Genomic DNA, 19,972 nt, shown 5'->3' with positions numbered 1-19,972 from the left:
CATTGAATTGCTTAGTTCTTTTCAGAAATGGTCTCTGCTGTCAGCAAGCTATAGTCCTGAAAATAACCTGGGCTGCTTGGGTATTCTCACAAGACAGCTCTGAACAAGTCAATTCGATATAACCTAAGCCCAGGACTGGAAACTTCATTTGGTGAGAAGAGATGGCCATTGGGACTCTGTCTCTGGCCATTATTTGATGATTTCATTTAGATCACACTTATATATGTATACATTTTAGGAAGATTCTACTGTACAGGTTTCCATACTACCCCTCAAATGGCCCTTGTATTAGACATCTCTCCTCTCCAGTTCCCCACTTGATCTTCCCATTCCAGTCCCCCTCAATGGTAACTATCTATTCTACTTCTCTTTCCTAACACAATCTAGCTAGACCCCCACTGTCTCTAAATCTATACCTAATTTCTGTGGTTCTACTGATGGTAATATTGACTCAACAGGTAATATCCACATATACTGGAACATGTAATATTTATTTGGGTGGGTTATTCCACGCAGGAGGGTTTTCTCTATTTTGTTTTCCTTTTAATTCCACTCACTTACCTATGAGCTTCATGATGACACTTTTTTAAACAATTATTTTTCCCGTCTGCTGCCGGAAGAAGCCTTTCTGATGATGACTGGACAAGGCACTGATCTGTGACTATGCTAGAATACAATTAGGAATCATTTCATTAATTTTTTTGTGCCTGTTGTGTTTGGGTCTACTGGAGGTTTAAGGGTGTTGTAGCAGGATCTTGAGGGAGACCTAGTCTTATCTTACTAAGGAACTGCCACACTTATATCCATAGTGACTGTACAAGTTTGTATTCCTTGCAGCAATGGATGAATGTTTCTCTTTCTCCATATCCTTGTCAGGATAACCAGACACTACTTTATTGATCCTAGTCATTCTGACAAGTATAAGATTAAGTCTTAAAGTAGGTTTGATTTGCTTTTCCCTGATGTACAAAGGATGCTGAACATTTCATTTCTTTAAGCGTTTCCAAGCCATTTGAGATTCCTTTTTGATGAAACTGTTTAGATCTATACCCTATTTTAAAAAACCTGCATTGTTCTATTGATACTTGAGTTCTTTGTATATTTAGGATAGAAGCCCTATGTTGGATGTGTAGTTCATAACAATCTTTTTCTGTTTGTGGACTGCTGCTTTGTCCCAATGACAGCATTTTTTTTTCTGTTTTCAGTTTCACATCCCGTTTATCAGCTATATATCTCAGTATCTGTGCCAACTATCTTTTTTTTTTTTTTTTTTTTTTTAGAAAATCTTTCCCTGTGCAGATGCATTCAAGGCTATTTCCTTCTTTCTCTTCTGTCAGGTTCAGATTCAAACTCCTGCATCCATCTGGGCCCGCACTTTGTACACAGTAATAAATGGGGTTCTATTGTCATTCTTCTACATGTAGCCATCAAGCATGACCAGCACGCATTGTTATAGATGCTTCCCTTTTCCTAGTGTGTATTTCTATTTTTTTGTTGTTTTTAATGAAAAAAAAGGTGTCCATAGGCATGTGGATTCATATCTGAGTCTTTAATTTGATTCTATTGATCAATGTATCTGTTTCTTTTGCAGTACCATGCTATTTTTATTACTACAGCTCTGAAGCACAACTTGAAACCAGGGAGAGTGATACTTCCAGTAGTTCTTTATAATCCAGGATTGTTTTAGCTTCCCTGTGATTTTCGTTTTCATGTGATGAAGGGCCCATCTTAACACTACACACTTGATTTTGCTTTCAGATTCTGTTTTATGTTTAACTTGCCATCTGAAATAACTCAGCTACTGGAAAAATACCAACTTGTTTTAAAAGCCATGTCAGCCTGGTAACAATCCCAGTTCTCCTTGGCAAATAGTCACTTCCCTCCTAGCAACAACCTATCAGTTCTTAAGTACCTAATGTCTAAAGTAGATTGATTTAGCTAGCAACCATTGTTCATACCAAGCTGAAATCATCACTAGCTAATAGATGAAAACCAAGCAAATGTCAACTGCCCATGTAACTGCCACGTTGGAAAGTTGCTCACCGTCCTATAATGATAAATAGGCAAGGTTTGTACCAGCACTGGACCTTCCACAGTTTTCAGTGTGCTTAGAGATTTGGGGGTCTGTGCTTGAGCTGGAATAAAGACTATTTGGCTTTGCATAGATGTTGGACACCTGGTGGTCTCTGATGGTCTGTGGGGACAATTCGATCTGGGCATAACACCATATACAATAATAGTAAATATTAAAAGTACAAAAAGAAGGCCAGGAGGCTGAGGTCTGACAGACTCCCTGACAACCTCTTCACACACACACACACACACACACACACACACACACCATGAGTGAGAACAAGAGGTAATTTCCCAGGGTCACCTTGCTCACAGGGAACTAACCAGACTAGGTGAGATGGTTTCTAAATCTGAGCTTCTGCCTGGGAGGGACTGGAGCTGCATCCCAAGGCATGGATTTCTGGAGAGTATCCTGAGATCTCGGGATCTTCCTCTACCTGCTGAGGCCTCTCAACTTCATGGTGTACCTGTGCCCTGCCCCCAAAGCCCCTGCCTCATACACTCCCACACTCCCACACTCCCACACTCACTCACATAAACATCTCTTTGACAGCTTCTACATTTGAAACTGACAGATGTGCAAGATAGCAGCTTGGTGCCACCTGTGCAGATGAGACCCAGCTTTTTGAATGAAAAGGAATTATTTCCAACAAGGCTCAGGGTGTGTGTGTGTGGGGGGGGGTGTATGCATGTGTATAACTGTACTTGTGAAAGTATAAGTGTGAGGCTTCTTCCATCATTAAAATCTATCTTACTGTATCCCAGAATCTTACTGCATTCCCTCTCTAGGTTCCCTGCTTCCCTCTTTTTCCATCATTGTTTTTCTTACCTGTCACAGTCTAGCTTTGTTTCTGTGTCTGAAAGCTCCAGAAATAAAGAGATAATTTTCTGGTTCTAATTTTGTCTCTGGTCCCTTTTGGGTCTCATGAAGGTCTTGGGGACATAGCTCAAACATTAAGACCTGAGTTCAGGTTTCTAGGTGTCTTTTAAAAAGCTGGGTGCAATAGTAAACATATATATATATATATATATATATATATATATATATATATATATATATATATATATATATATGTGTGTGTGTGTGTGTGTGTGTGTGTGTGTGTGTGTGTGTCTGTTTATGTATCTGTATGTGTGTGTGTGTCTGTGTATGTATCTGTATATGTGTATATATGTATACTTCTAAGTATGTGTACATATATATGTGTGTGTATCTGTATATGAATATATACATACATGAATAAATGTGTGTATTTGTATACATGTACATATTTTTATATGTTTGTCTATATGTATATTTATGGGTGAATGGGTGTATATGTAAATTTATGTACCATAAACCACACACACAATACCTGCACTCACAGAACAAACAGCCAATTTTCTTCTGGAACATAGTGCTTCTGTCCTGTTATTTGCATGGGGTCACTCAGGTAGCCATTCACTCACTCATTTTTCAGCAAAACTCAGCAAATGGAATCTAGTTAAAGGTCATGGAATATAGCTTCTTCAGGAAGTGTTCAGTAAATACCAATCCTAAGTGCTGTCCTGCCTGAGCAGGCAGTCCTTAGGGGCTAGAGTGTATACCAAGACTTCTGAAGGTCTTGAGAGCACGCCGCAGGTCTGGGAGGAAGTTGGACCCCATCTTTAAGGGATACTCTAGGTCATATGCAAGAAGGTCTATCAAGGTCGATACCCCAAAACAAGAGAGGACTTTTTCTTCTCACTACTTCAAAAAAAATTAAAATCCACAAAAAAAAAATGAATTCCAGTCTCCAAATTCCAGCTAGGGCTTTTAGGTTTGGAGGTGTTGTTTCCTAAGGGGCAAAAGAGACAGGGCTGAGAATATCTGGAGAGGAAGGTGACTCAGACCTCCTAGGGTGTGTTCTAAGATGTCTGAGAGTTGCCCAGCACCTACCCCAGTCTCCAAACTCCAGAAACAGGGTAATCATGATTCCTCTTCCTTTCTTCACCTTCTTTTAACCCCTCTCTCCACCTGGCCAGAGGAAGGCAAAACCATGGAACTCAAGAACACTTTGCTAACATTTGAACGTCCTCTTGCCTGACTCCTCCCTACTTCTTTCGTTTTCTCTTGTGTTTTAAGACAATCTCTTGTAGCTCATGCTGCCCTCCTTAGATAGCCTCTTGTAGCACACGCTGGCCTCTAACTTGCTGTGTAGCCAAAGCTGACTTTGAACTCTTGTTCCTACCACTCAAATGCTTACCATGCCAAGTTTTATCTCCTTGAGAACCTCTGGAGAGAGGCCTGCTATCTGTACAAACAGACTTCTCTAATTGGAAACCTGTTAGAACATTCTTCTGCAGACTGAAATGAAAACTAGACTGGCCCATGCTTGTCTTCAGGCTCAGGGGAGCTTCTGGGTTCTTCCTTGTTACCTGGCATCCGCTGGATTGCTAACTGGACCCTTCTGGAACTGGCTCTCCTCCTAGCTGTGGTTTACATGTGATCATTGCGGTCTGAAGGAGCCTAGACTGATCTTGAGAGACCTAATCTTTTAAGTTCAGACTCCATTTTAGAGCACCTGACCTAAGTTTGAACTCAGGTAAACTAACAGGCTGGTACCTAGCATTAGTTTCTAAGTTGCCCCCCAGTTTCTAGGTTTATAATCAAGAAGGCCAGAGTTTCCAGGTTATACCCTCAACAAGACCAGTGTCTTCAGGTTATTCCTCCAACAAACCCGTACCCCTTAGCCACCCCTTGCCTAATGACCACCAATGCAGAGAGGAGCAGAAGTTAAGTCTATGATATGACTCCCAGAACCAGCCAATTATGTTAAAGGCCACAGCAGCTTCCTAATTAGATGCTTGCACACGTACTCCCTGCTTGCTGCTTACTATAAAGCCTTGCCCCATAGACATTCAGGGCTCCCCAACACCAAAACCATCCTTTGTGATGGTGGTGCATTGGGGGTGGGGTTTCCAAACTATCTCAAATGCAATAAAGACCCTGCTGTGAGTTGCATCATATTGGCTCCTGTGTGTGTTTTAGGGAACCACCAACATTTCCCTGGCACAACAATTTCATAGCAGATGAGCTGAATGGAGGAACAAGAAATATCATGAGTGTGTATATAGCACATTTTGTAGGTAACATGAAGAGACCCAACATAGATTGAGAAGGTAGAAGTAAGCCTAGATCCTGGTCCTGCCTCTCTTGGGCATTATACTATTTTGCCTCTGTGTCTCTAGGATCCTGTCCTAGTCCAAAGAGGTACAGACAACTAGATCTCACCCCTTAGTTGCTCACATAGTCTATCTCATGTTGCTACCTTCTGACCACTGAAATCTGAAGTTTAGAAGAAGGGTAGGGTGTTATTGTATTAGGTTGGTCAAATAAGACAAGTTTTCAGAAAATCAAATACCCATTAGTTCCCATAAGAACAGGCCCCTCTCTTAACCATCCCAGCACCATTTCTGCTTTCCATTCAGTATTCCAGCACAGCACAGCCTGAAATGATCACCACTCAACAATGTTGTTGCTTGGCTTTGAACATTTATTGTGTTCGTCCTCTATACAGCTTAGCTGGGTACTGGGGATACATGGAGGAATAGTATGTGTCCCTTGAGGAAGAAGCCAACAGCTAAACATATAAAGGTATTTTATTTTTTAATTTTAAATTTTAGTTAATTTTTATGTGTATCAGTGTTTTAGGCCATCTGCTAATCAGGCAACTCCAAAGGCTGAGTACCTCTACCCTGACTGCTCCTACCTCTTGGGAGTTTGTAATTTTCTTGCAAAGTGAGGAGCCATGACTGGAGGGGGCACTATAGTTTTTGGATTCTTTAATGAGAACATAGATCAGACGCTCCTCCTTGCCCAGCCTCTGGATAGGTACCAGCTAGGTCTGGCGATAGCAATGTCAGTACCAGCCACCTACTCTGGGCATAGCTCAGCACCCTCAGGCTGGGCTTCTCAAGAGCAATGACCTGGTACAGCATGGGTCTGGCAGCCTTCCCTGCACAGTAGAGCCCCCAGCCCTTGAAGGACTGCTGTGCACAGAGACGAGGTGGTAACCACAGTCCTGCTAAGGCCAGGGCTATCTGGGAAGGCATTTGGGGTGCCTGAGGTCAAGCAGAACATGGAGGACAGGTTGAGAGCACAGGAGTTCACCTCAGCTAGGTCCTTCTCATTAAGGAAGCCTTTGTAAACATACCCATTAGTGCTTGAAAAATCAAACAAACAAACAAAACCAAATAAAACATGATGTGACCAAGCTGGCTCTGTCAGTCAACAGGGTCTCAAGTGAGGGAATGAGGATTGAAAAAGAAAAACAGACATCATCATTACAGGACTCCAGCCCACACAGAGGCTGAAGCAGCTTTATTCTTTCCCAGCCTTCTTTTATATTATTGTACGTACATCCAAAACTCATCGTCAGTTCTTAGATCAAAGACAAAGTAATCAAGCAAAGTAGTACACAAGGAGATTACACAATAAAGTCAACATGCAGAGAGATCGCATAAGGAAGGAATTCAGCAAAGCCGTAAGCAAAGCCCCACTGTCACTGTTTCTAATGCTCCTATCTCCACCTTCCTTGTCCAAGCCCAGTGACAAATGCCAAGTTCCTAGAATTGTTGAGAGCACCAAAAGCTCTCAACAATGATGGGAGAAATGTCACAGCAGCCATGGTGCTCTTCTCCTTGGGCCTTCAAAACTTCCTCCCCATAGCTCTTGGCTATCCCTCTGCCCCAGCTCTGCGGACACCCCTAACGCAAGCTAAGAATACACCTGAATGTTCTTTAGAAAAGCAGAGGGATTTGCTCAAGATGTCTTGAACTCACACACCCGCCAAGAGGTTCTTTAGAAAACCTGGTTAGGTTCTTCCTTCAGTGACACAGGTACATCTTCTCTCCTCTTGGACTTCAGACTTTTGGGGGCTTGCCCTCCAATACCCAAAGGGCATAAGGTGAAATCTTCCAGCACCAGTTTGGTTGGGAGTCTCACCTGCCTTGATGAAGTGCAGGTGATGCTATCCCTCAGGCCTAGGGAGCTCACTCACATTTCACAGCAACTGCTGCAGGCTGGCCTTGGATCCCAGACTGGAGGACCCACCACTCCTCCCGAGTGGCACAAACAGTTCCCGCTTTCCCGCCAGAAACTAGTGAATGCTGGCTGGACTCAGGCAGACCCCCTCAGGCACCCAAAAGCCAAAGTAATGGCCGGGAGCTGAGAAAACAGGCTTAATCATTCTCTAAGTGAAAGGACGCGACTAACAGTCGGTTAGCGGGGCAAGGAACAGGCACAATTAGCAGAAGGGAGCCTCCAAACACGGTGGAAGAGGAGGGTGGCTGCGACATTTTTGTCTCTCTCATTCTGTTTTCTGTTTCATGTTCCTCTCCTCCTTGCCACCACCGCTGCCTGCCCTCCCGCCCTCACTCACCAGCCTGCCCACCCACTGTCCCCTTTTCAAAGACTAAATACAGAGTTAAATTTAAAAAGTGGTAGGATGGTTAAAAAATCCCATTTCTGTCTTTGCTTCCTTGCTTGCTTGCTTGCTATTTGTTTGCTTGCTTGTTTGTTTGTTTTTGTTCTGTTTTGTTTTTCTAGGAATACCTTTTCAAAGTGATTTGTTTTCACTTTAGCCAGAAAGTAATTATTTTTTGCACTGCTTTCCTTTGGTCATGTGAGTGGTGGTGGTGGTGGTGGTGGTGGTGATGGTGGTGGTGGTGGTGTGTGTGTGTGTGTGTGTTGGTATATCTGTTCTTTTCCTTCCTTCCTTCCTTCCTTCCTTCCTTCCTTCCTTCCTTCCTTCCTTCCTTCCTTCCTTCCTTCCAATAGCTTGTCTTCCTATTTCCAGTCCCTGACTGCTAGAGTTACTGAGTTTATACAATACAGAGTTCAGCAAGGGAACCAGGGATACACCTGGGGGTCTGAGATCATCAGAGATCAGCATTAGTGGCAAAGGGGGATTTCCGCCCAAGGTGGTTACAAATAGAATATATTGCCAGACAACTTGGGAAGATGGGGAGGAGGGGGAGGAGGAGGGGAATAACAAATGCGATGATGTTTAAGATAATTTTGATAGACTCCCTCATTCACAGCAGCACTCAGAGAAAAAAAAAAAGGCCAAGAGCCTGCCTCAGTGAGACCATGTGTCTGGGTCCCAGAAGGTTAGGGAGGCATAACATGGTTCAAGAAGCTGCAATTTTGGTGAAGGACTGTAAGTATCCTTGTAGTTTACAAGATGGCCTTCTTTGGTAAATCAGACAGCTAGAAGGAGTACTGTATTCCTACAACTCAAATCCAGCCTAAATTCTTAATACTATTATATACTGCTAGACAAGATACAGTGTATAATCTCTATTGTTAAAAGTCCTATGTTGGATACAGAGGAGCTTGTCCCTAATGCCAGCAATAAAGAAACAGATGCAGGTTGGAGAATGGCCTGCTCTTCACAGTAGTTATAGGCCAGCTGCATCTACATAGTGAACTCTACTCAAACAAACAAGCAAGCAAGCAAACAAACAAATAAATTTAAAAAAATCAATTCATATTTGAAATTTTGGATTTGGCTCAGCTGAAAAGACTGTCCCTGGAACACACTAATAAAAGTTAAGGGAAAAAACACATAGAAAAAGAAAGACGGCAGGAAGGCTGGAAGGCAGGAGGCTGGAAGGCAGCAGGCTGGAAGTCTGTCCCCACCATCACAAGACCCTAGATAGAGTTCCCATATGAAAAGTAACTCTACTAACTGAAGATTTACCTGGTGTCATAACAAACAACTTACTCAAAATGTAAATGTGAGGAAAACATATTTGTTCAAAGACTGTGGCAGACGACTAAACACATGGACAGAGGAAGTCACAGGTGGGAGAGGGCAAACTTGCTCGGGCCTGTGGAGAGGATGACAGGCAAGGAAGAAGAGACCTCTGAGCCGCAGGCAGTCATGAATGGGGAAAAGCTGGCAATCTATTGTCAGGGCCCCAGGAGCCTTCAAGGGCAGACAAAGGAGGGATGCTGGGGGATGAACACAATATACACTGCTTGAGGCAGCACAGGCTTGGGTGTCTGGGCTCAGGATTCCTGTGGGATCCATTACAGAGAGCTGGCAAGCACAGCAGAATCATGGGGATTGTAAGCAACAGTCACCTTAATGTACAGCAACACAACCCTGTCCCCATTTGACCAAGCCCAGATTGGACTCTAACACCCACCCAAACCACACGGGGATTCCACCTTGCCCAGTAAGGGGGGCAGAAAAGGCTACTCCACCCCTCGCCCTCGCCCTCTCCTTGGGAGGAGTCCCCGAGGAACCCAGCCACCACCCACCTCTTTAGCCTGCCTTAAGAGGTCTAGGGAGCTGTGGGGGCCTGTGACAGTGTGTCTGCTTGTGTCTTGTGTCTCTGTCTGTCTGTCTGTCTGTCTGTCTCTGTCTAATGTTGCAAGGGTGAATTTTGAGAGGATTATCACATTTATGTGTGAGTGAATTGGTAGACCCTGGTGCGTGAGTTCATGTGCTGGTATGTGTGGGTGTGAGAGCAAGCAGGAGACTGTGTGACGGGTGTGAGTGTGTGTTGTCATCCTACCTTCTGCTAATGTGCCTCTGTGTGTGTGTGTGTGTAGCATGAGGGCTCTTCCTGCATACTTGCTCTTATCAGCCAGTACACACAAGTGTGTGTGTGTGCCTGGGGGATTGGGTGGGTGTGCCATCCTGCTAGTGTGGGAGTGCTGTGTGTATATATGTGTGTGTATGTGTGATTGCATGTGTGCTTTGGGGCTGGAAGCGCTCACACGGGCCCGCGCAGTGCGATCATGCTTGTGAGTGCGTGTGTGAATGTGCATGTGTGCGCAGGCATGTGTGTAACCAGTCCTCAAGTTCCCACTTCCGTGCATCAGTAGTGTGTCTGGGCTGTCGCGCTTTCTCGCCGTGTGCGCCCGTGAGCCCTTGCTTGTGTCGGGCGCATTGTGCCCCTGTGTGGGTATTGTGTGTGCGCCCGCTCGCTCCAAAGGGAGGGCAGGGAGAGTGCCTGCCTCCCGGGCTAGCCTGTACTGCTGGGTGTGGCTGTGCGGATGCTGGGTGGGATGGGATGCCAGCCATCCACAGTCGGTCGAATTCCCGTGCGTGTCCAGGCTGAGGGTCCCAGTCCGGGGATGGACGGAGGGACAGAGGGACAGAGGGACGGACGGTGCAGTGAGCGAGGTGGGGCCCAGCATCCCCGATTCCAGATTCCAGAAGCTGGATCGTCCTCCTAGTCCTTCTCGTGTTTCCGGGGCAAGAGGAAGTCACGGGTGGGTGGATGGGTGGGTGAGGACGCTGGTCCAAGAACCTTCGGGGAGGGGAGGGGAAGGGAGGCAAGGGGAGGGGAGGGGAGGGGAGGAGTAGGAGAAGGAGAGGTCTCTGTGGGGCCAAGGCTGGCACTCACTGTCTGGGCCCTTGCTCCATCGGGGTGGCCAGAGGAGGGCTGAAGGGGTTCGGGGAGGTTGTAGGCTGGCAGTGTGGGCTGGCGCGTGTATGTGGGGCTCAGGCCGAGGGCCGTGCATGCGTGCGTGCGTGTGGTTCTTGGTATGCGGTGCGGTACAGTGCATGTGTCTGTGGGGCCTTGGATTCGCGCGGGCAGGGAGCTGTAGAGAGAGAGTTGAGATGGGGGGGGGGCAAATCAATAAACTGGAGACTTCGTTCATTTATTTGCCTTATTGAGTGTATGGTGGAAGAGGAAAAATGAATCAAAAGGGTGCAACTTCTCTGTCAGAACGGGTGCCAGACAAAGCTACACCAGCTTGGCACTTCCTGTGGGCTCCCAGCCTCTCAACCTCAAAGACTGCCCCTTTAACTGTCAGACACCTTATCGCAGGTTCCTGCTGAGCACAGTGCAGCTACTGGTGGGATTTCATCACTCTAGGCCTCCTAGCCCTGCTGGGGAAAGAGGGTCTGGCACTGGTGATTGGATGACTCTGTGATACCTCAATCCAGCCTATGGCTGCAGCAGCTGCCGTGAGGAAGGGAAGCTCCTGGGACAGGAAATGAGAGGAGTGTCCCCAAGCCCTGCTCACTACAAACTGCCCTGCTTGTGCAAGCAGGAGATGGACCGTGAGCACGGCCATGAACCAGGTCAGATACAGGAAGGTAGGTGCTGGCCAGGATGCTAAGGAAATTGCACAAACAAACAAGATAACAGAGGGAGCTGGAGACATAGAGACAGCTTATGTAAAACTAACCCATGGGGACTGTCAAGAAGGCTCAGCCTGTGGAAGTACCTGCCACCAAGCCTGCTGACATATGTTTGATCCCCAGAGCCCATATGGTGGGAGGGGAGAACTCCACAAAGTTGTCTTCTGTCCTCCAAACATACCTTGCACCAAGGCACACAAGTTCAGGTGCAGGTATAGGAGTGCTCTCTGTCTCTGTCTGTCTGTCTGTCTGACTCCTTTCTCTCTCTCTCTCTCTCTCTCTCTCTCTCTCTCTCTCTCTCTCTCTGTCTCTCTCTCTCTCTCTCTCACACACACACACACACACACACTTTCACTCACACCCATACATACACAAAATAAGTAAATTTCATCAACAGGAAATAAGTCTAGGGAGATGTTTTCAAGGGAGCTTTAGAAATTGATCACCAGTAGCAAGGGTGGAAAAAGTAACTAGACCAAATACACAAAGCCATCAGTGATGGCCCACACCTGTAATCCTGGCACTTGGGAGGCGGAGGCTAGACTATCAGGAATTCAAGTCCTCTAGTCCCTTGCTGGACATGCTGGTCTCTGGGGAGCTCACCTTCTCCAACCACACAGTATCTGCCAGTGCTCATCCCAACATGGGTGGAATCACCTCTCCAGGATTTTGAATTTGAGCAGATTGTGAATCTCCCGGTCCTGCATTTTCTCTTGGTATTCCTTTCCAGCACATAGTGCCTTTTAAAAAGATGGCTCTGGAGCTGTGAGATAGCAATGAAGACTGGAAACAGACAGAGAAGGAACAAGGTAAAGGTTTCAACATGAGCTGTTATTATTAAATAAATCCCAGAGAAGTTCCCCAAGAACTTCCCAAGACTGGGTGACCAGAGCTGCCCAGAGCACAGCTCTCACTCTGAGCTCCCCCTTCACTCATTTCTGTTTGTGGTCCTCACCTCCCACATTTGAAGCACCGCGGCCTCTGCAGGGGCAGCTGTGAAGCCTCCCCTCCCTCCCACAGTCCATGTTCTGACAGAACTTCACTTTTATCCCAGCTCCCCCAAGCCTCACCCATTCACAGCTTCACTCTGACTCCGGGTGTTGAAGGATTGCACAAATTGTCTGCCCCTTTCCCATTTCCCTTAGCCACAGTTCTGACTGACCTGCCCCCTTCCAGCTCTCAGTGAAACCAAGCACTCAGCAGAGTTTGAGTCTTGGCCCAGGAAAAACAACCAGCAAAGCCATTTCCATGTTTGTTCTTGTGCCTACTTAGATAATATTCCCTTCTGTCTACACTGGCTATGTGCACTGAGACCCGCCACCCCAGGGCCTAACAGACAAACCCATCTTTCCATGTTCTCACTGGCCAACTCCAAAAGTCCACCCATTTTCCCAAGCTCTGCATGCCTGGGGAGAAAAGCCAATATCCACAAACTCTACAGACACCAAACCTTTATTATTTGTTGGTCTGAGGAGGCATATATGTAGACAGGAGCTTTTGGAGTTTAGAAAGATGTACCAAATACTTGATGGATACTCATGATGCTCACACAGTGAAGAGAAGAACTCCCTTTGACAGGCAAGTGTGAAGGTCACAGCTATAGCTACGTGGGCCTCCAAGGTCCACCCTTCCCATTAGGCCACTTCTGAAATCTCTATGCAGAGGAGCGGGCTCCAGTCCCAAATATATCCAGAGGGTAAACCCAGGAGAAAAGTCTGAACAACTCCATCTATAAACTCATTTACTCCATCATTCATTCACTTAGTGAAGCACACATTATGTGCTAGGCACACACTATTCAGAAGCAGATGTAGAACGACCTATAAGACCCATTCACTCTGCTGCTGAGGGCGGCTCCAGACCCAGTTGTCTATATTTCTGTCCTTCCTAACTGCCCAAAATGGGTAAAGTAAAGCTCCTTCTGAGCTTGCAAGGGAAGGGATCTTTACTCCTTCTCAGAAATTTTATTTTTCGAATTTATTACATTCCTTCACAACTTTTCAAAAAGATATGCTCTCAAGGAAACATGTTCATTTGTAATCAGATCAATCTAAGCACAGCGTAGGTAGCCAGGCCTGCGTTCCTGGTGCCCTATCTGGTCAGCAAGAGCAAGACTGGAAAAACAGCTACTGCACAGGGAGAGCCAGGTAGACATCGTTCACTTTAAGATGCATGCATGAGGTTCCTGGATCATTTAGTCTGCAGACTCACACATAACTGAGGGTGCTATTGTTCTTTGTTTGTTTGTTTGCTTGCTTTATTACAATGCAGAAATGGATATTGTTAGCATTCTGTCTATGCTCCACCCCACAGTTACCTGGCAACAGCCAGGTATGCTCTGCCTTGGGGAGAGAGCAGGAAGGGAATGGGGAGAGAAGGGGGAAGGGAAGCAGAGAATGAGCAAGAGAGGACCAAGAGAGCATGGAGAGGGGCAAGCAGCAACTTTTATAGTGGGTGGGCCCACAAGGTGTTGCCAGGTAACTGCGGGGTGGAGCTTAGACAGAATGCTAACAGATGTGAATTTCTATTAGAGAGCAGTGACTTAGAGTATAGTTATTTTGTGTGTGTGTGTGTGTGTGTGTGTGTTTCTTAGAATACTAGATGATTTTTGTTTGCCTTTGTTGTTTTATTAGCACTATTTATTTAATATGCTAGAAAGAGTTAAACTCAAAAGTAAAGATAAACACAAATGATACATATATGCCTCAGTAATTAAAAAATGGAGTGATTTTCTCCACATACAAAAAATTAATAAATTGTTGGAGCACTTGTAAATTAGATTCAATTAAGTCGATAGTAAATAAATCACTGTTTAGAATAAGATGCCTCCATTTGCTTGACAGATTTCATAAGCCATTGTGATAATTGTCGATACTAGGAAGATTTGTAAAGACTGCAGTCTTCAGTCAGTCTTAAATAGTTTATTTCGGAATTTGCGCTTGATAGTTAAATTCTCAAGCAAAACACAACAAATATGGGGGTTTTGACAATCCATGCAGAGTAACTTGTGATTCTTCAATATTAAACCAAGTTACATGCTATCAGTGATGCCATAAACTTAATCATTCCTATTTTATGTGGTATTTAAGAGTAACATCATCAAAAAATCAAAATATCAAAAATTGTATGAGACACAAATAATATTACGTATTATCTGGTTCTAAGATTTGTATAATTATTTGCATCTTTTGTATACATGTTTGTCATCAACAATTAATTTTCATTTCTATAAGCCTGAAATTCAGATTTTTTTATTTCAATTTATGTGGTTTCCTTTCCAAATTAATATAGTGTTTCAAGATGCAGATACTTATGATCTCATTTGAACTCAAGTTGTTTTTGAAGACCATCATGGGTTACAGGAGCAATCAAATGTTTCATTTTCAATTAGTTGATACTTAATTTCTCAAAAATAGTCTTTTTTTTTACTCTAGAATGATAATAATCTCCTCCACAAAATCTTCTACAATTTATAGGACATTTAAATCCCTAAAATTCAAATTTGATTTTGTGAGAAATGTGCACAGACAATTCCATTCTTAGGGAATACAAGAAACAAATAGATTCAGGCATCAAGCTTTCCAAGTCCCTGCTAGATATATATTTTTGTTAGCTTTATGATTTCTGTATGTAAAATATCTGTGAAAACAATTTAAAGGAGAATGGATTTATCTTGTTTCAGGGTTCCAGAAATATCTGCTGAGCAGGGCAAGAATGATGGTGTATAGTTCACCTTGTCGTTTCCAGGAAAGGGAGCCAGAGTAGTAGACTGGGATATATTGGATAGATGGATAGGATGGTACAACTCACAGGTCTCTCTGTGAGCCAGTTCCTCTGGCTAGACCACACCTACCAAAGTGTCTACAATCTTCTAAGATATCTCTGCTACTGCTTGTACAGCCAACATTCAAAGAATGTTACAGTAAGACATTCAATGTTCAAGAGATTATATATTTGTCCTGGACTAAAGTAAAGTAAAGCTGAATTATTCTATTTCTAAGGGTTTTAGAACATTGAGAAAATTTAAAACTGTCATGTGTATACAGTTTATAAAGGGATTTTCTAGGACAAACTTTTAGTTGTCTTTAAATTGAACAAATGTTACATTATTTAGCTGAAGATTTAAAGATGTAGACTAAGAATGGTTTTCATTTTAATTTCCTAATAGATGGTTAGTGATTGTTAAAAATATTTTCTTTTGTTTAGCTTTTCTATTTATTTAAACAGACTATATTTGCAAAGGTTTTAGATTTACATAAAAATTTGGAAGCAGGTATCTATTCTATAGCTCATGGTGTTAAATAGATGCAAAAGCTTCTGAAGAAGGAACATATCACATGATAGAAGTACATTTGTTTCAGTTGAAGAAACTAAGTTGACAAATCATCATTCAGAGTTTTGCATTGGTTGTCCCTAGTACTGTGTCTTCTGTAGCTTGAAGAAGTATACAGTGACATTTATTCTCTACTATAGCATCATACAGTGTCACTGCCCTAAAATGATGTAGGATTCTGCCTCTTCAGACTTCTTTATCTTCAACAAGTTGGCAGCCATTTTACTCCTCAACTTTTTGAACGTTCTGTAATTTCACAAAGGAGAAATGATAAAAACCTTCAGCATTCATATTGTTCTTTTTTATTTGATGTATACATGTAAGTTCCTTCATCTTCTTATAGCCTGTAACTCAGTCTTTTTAATGATGAAACCTGCTCTTTTTTCCAGAGGTCATTTATATGTCCATTCACTGAATATCAATCTAGTTGCTCCTAAGATTTGAAAATTTTGAATAAAATGTATCACCTCTATGTGAGATACATTGTGTGGATGTGTTTTCAACCACACTCTGTGAATAAATGTCAAGGAACAAAATTGTTGTGTATTGGACCGTAAGTGTCTTTAGTTTTGTAAAAAACTGTCAAATATTTTCCAAAGCATTTTTTTATTCCTACCAGCACTTGCGATTCTTGAATAGCATTTGATTTTAATCATATACTGGACTTTTACCATTGTAATAGGTATGAAGTAGGACCTTTTTCTGTTTTAAGTTGCATTCCCTTGGTCTAACATGTTGTTTGTTAACTTGAAGTAATGTACAGAGAGGTTTTATGCTAATTTTTAGTGTATTTTTTTCAGTTTCTTATTTCTGGATTTAAGGATTCTCTGTATATTTTAGAAATTTTTTGAGTAAATTTTCTTCTCATCTTTTGCATCATTCATTCATCACATAATTTTCATATTTTAGATCTATCTTGTCACTTATTTCTTCCATGATTCTTATCTTACATCAAATATTACATCACTTTTGACTCAATTTTTACATATAGGCAACTTATAGTTTTATAATGGACTTTTGTGCTTATGGTATATGTTAGTAAATTTTATGAGTGTGTTCCAGAACTATATATAGTTCTAGAACTAAATATTGAAATAATTAATGTTTTTATTTCATGGATCTCACTGTTATAAAAAGTGAGATAAGCCCTTTTTTTTTTTTTAGCTTTGCATGGTTTTAATAAGCTTTCATTTGTAGCCAAAACTTGATTTCCATTTGCTTACCTTTAACTGGTTGGACAATGTGCTTATTCATGGGATTTTCGTCTCTAGGTTATGGCAGTTGCTTCCTGGCCTGTTCCTGGACTACTATTCACCATGACCACTCGAAACAGCAAACATACATCCTACCTTTTCTGCAAATAGTTTTTGACAGTTTTTTTTAATTAAATAAACTTATAGTTCTACTTGTATGCTGAGATAAATATTAATTTCTATTGTTCACTGCTTCCATTTTGTATGATTTTTAGCTGTATAGTTAATAAATTGGTCTGTGCTATCCCTGTCTTTTGTTATTTGCCTCAGAAATGTAATTTAAGTGTCAGATGTTTTATTATGAATAGTGCTTTATAATGCAATATTTAAACTACAAATAGTCTAATTTGCCTTTTGATTTCATTTTGTTTCTCTCTCTCTCTCTCTCTCTCTCTCTCTCTCTCTCTCTCTCTCCATCCTTCCCCTCTTCCCTCCTTTCCTCCCTTTCTTCCTTTCCCTCTACCTTTCTCTCTTTACAGACCAGGCTGATCTTAAATGCAAAGAGATCTTGCCTGTCTCTCTTCCTATGTACTGAAATTAATAGTTTGTGCCATCTATATTTAGAATATAAGTACTTAACTTGTTAAGCTATGCATGTATAATTTTTATTGATAATATTAATAAGAATCCATTTCTAAAGTTAGCATTCATTTCTTTCCTTATAGGTATATAGCCTTGCATACTAATTATAACTAATTTTATATATTAGTTAAATTTGAAAATCTGTTTTATTAATCTAATACTGCTCATTAATCTTGTAGATAAATTGTTTCATGTCTCTATCAACATATGAAAATAAGTTGCAGCTCATTCTTCCTAAAATATTTACCCCAATTTTATTACATTAAAAAAGCTTTTCAGTAAATTTTGAAAGGAGTATAGCAATGGCAAAATATTTTGTTGTTTCTGATAAGATGTTTTATTTCAACTTCCTCCTTTGTCTTTTACATTATGTGATGTTTTAAACCTGCACATGCCTTAATCATAAATATGAGTATAAGAAATAATAAATCTACAGCAAACTTAATGAAATAGAAATAGAGCAAACAATACAAAGAATCGATGAATATAGGAGTTGGTTCTCTCACAAAATAAACAAGATCCACAGACCTTGAGCTCAACTAAAGAAAGATGTCCCAATAGAATCAGAAATGAACAGGGAAACGTTATGACAAATTCCAAAGAAATCAGAATATTATAAGGAAATATGTTAATACTCCCCTCAGTTGGAAAACCTAAAACAAATGGATTTCTACATTCATCCAAACCACGAAATTAAACCATTAAGATATCAACAACCTAAATTTGAAACAGAAAACAAAACAAAAAAAGCCCAACAACTAAAAATAAAAAAAAGTAATAGAATTCCAGACCCAGATAGCTTCACAGCAGAACTGGTCTAGACTTTCAAAGAAGATCTGCAGCTAATCCTTCTTAAACTACTTTAAAATATAAAACAACTCGGAAGCACTCCCAAACTTGTTATACAAAGCCAGTATCATTCTAACAGTAAAACCAGGTAAAGACACAACAACAGCAACAACAACAAAGCAAACAAACAAACAAACAAACCTACAGACCAAAATCTCTGATGAACATAGACTCAAAAATCCTCCAAAAAATAATTACAAACTGAATACAAACATACATCAAAATGATTATTTACCTTTACTAAGTTGGTTTTATCCAGAAGATACAGTGAGAGTTAAACATGTGCAAGTCAATAAATGTAATAAATAACACAAATGGACTTAAAGACAAATATCAAATGAAAATTTCAGTTGATGCAGACAAAGCCTTTAACAAAATCCAATGTGCCTTAACGATAAAAGTCTTAGAACAGAACTAGAGGAAGCACACCCAACACAATAAAAGTTACATAGGAGAAACCCACAGTCAACATCATTCTAAACAGAGAAACATTTGAAGAAATCCCACTGAAACTAGGAACCAGAATTTTCTACTTATTATCACTTTTCAATACTGGGTTCAAACACTAGCTGAAGCAGTAAGGCAAGAGAAAGAAAGTAAACAAATACAAATTCAAACAAACAAACAAAAACCAAAAAAACTTCATTCCTGATGCTATAATTGTAACCAGGATCCTCTGAGTAAGGGAGTTGTATACTCTAGAGGAGAGTCTACTACTCACGTGTAGATTAACTAAATTAGTGTAGTCGTCAACTGCCTTCTAAATTCTTATCCTTAGACCCATAGGTAAGTGAAACCCCCAGCCCTCATCAATCTAGCAGAGAGAAGTTATTACAGACTCTACAACAGAGACTAAGTGACCTTAGCATGCCCAGCCCCAAATGGGAGGTCTGTAACACAATCCCTACAGCAAAGGTTCAGGGAACATTGAAGAAAGGGGGTGGTCTGATTGTGAGAACCTGGGAACCTAAATGAGCACTGGGAGATACTATGTACTAGAGACGACTGAATGTTATACTTGTAAACTCTCAACAATATGGCTGCTGCCACAAGACCTCTAATGACCAGTTAAAATGCCAACACAGATGGAAAATCACTTCATAGCACACAAACTATAGTTGAACTACAGGCAATCAGTGGCTGCTAAAAGAGGGAGGATCAGTATTCTTCAGGGTTGAGCCCCCAATTCTATGTAGTCAGTCATAAGCCTATGTTTGCATGCACAATAATACTATTTGGGCTTGGTGGGTTGTTACTCTTTGTCTGTTTTTCAATATTACGTATGCCATGTTACCATTTCTCTCTATAACACAATAATTCTAGAAAAGAGGTTATGGATTTCAGAGGGGGTAGGAGGGACATGGGAGAGCTTGGAGAGAGGAGGGGAGGGTCAAAAGCTATGCAAATACAGTGAGTTAGTGAGTGAAATATATTATTTGAACACAGAAAAAATTATTTATCTTGGAGGATGTGATGATTTATATATGCTCAGCCCAGGGAGTGACACTATTAGAAAGTGTGACCCTGTTGGAGTAGGTGTGTTATTGTGGGTGTGGGCGGAGGAGTGGCCCCTTGTTCTGGAAAGACTCAGTGTAGTAGTATAGGGTAAAACCAGAACAGGAAAGTGGGAAGGGGTGGGGAAGAGAACAAAGGGAGGGAAGGGGGCTTATAGGACTTTTGGGGAGTGGGGGCCAGAAAAGGGGAAATCATTTGAAATGTAAATAAAAAAATATCGAATTAAAAAAAAAAAG

At 41.8% G+C, this 19,972-nt stretch overlaps 1 protein-coding gene and 1 long non-coding RNA gene across 2 annotated transcripts in view; both read left to right on the top strand.

The window, feature by feature from the left end:
• LOC127673293 (uncharacterized) overlaps positions 1-19,972 on the top strand; it is an 882,259-nt gene that overhangs the window by 450,660 nt on the left and 411,627 nt on the right. The gene's annotated exons all lie outside the window — the stretch shown is intronic.
• Positions 10,615-17,083, top strand: LOC127672355 (uncharacterized). Its single transcript, XR_007974974.1, has 3 exons — positions 10,615-11,159; positions 11,935-12,013; positions 16,809-17,083. It is a non-coding gene; the product is annotated as an uncharacterized LOC127672355 (long non-coding RNA).

Source organism: Apodemus sylvaticus, chromosome 22 (assembly GCF_947179515.1).
Source record: "Apodemus sylvaticus chromosome 22, mApoSyl1.1, whole genome shotgun sequence".
Lineage (NCBI taxonomy): Eukaryota > Metazoa > Chordata > Mammalia > Rodentia > Muridae > Apodemus > Apodemus sylvaticus.
This window is presented reverse-complemented; position numbering and strand designations above follow the sequence as displayed.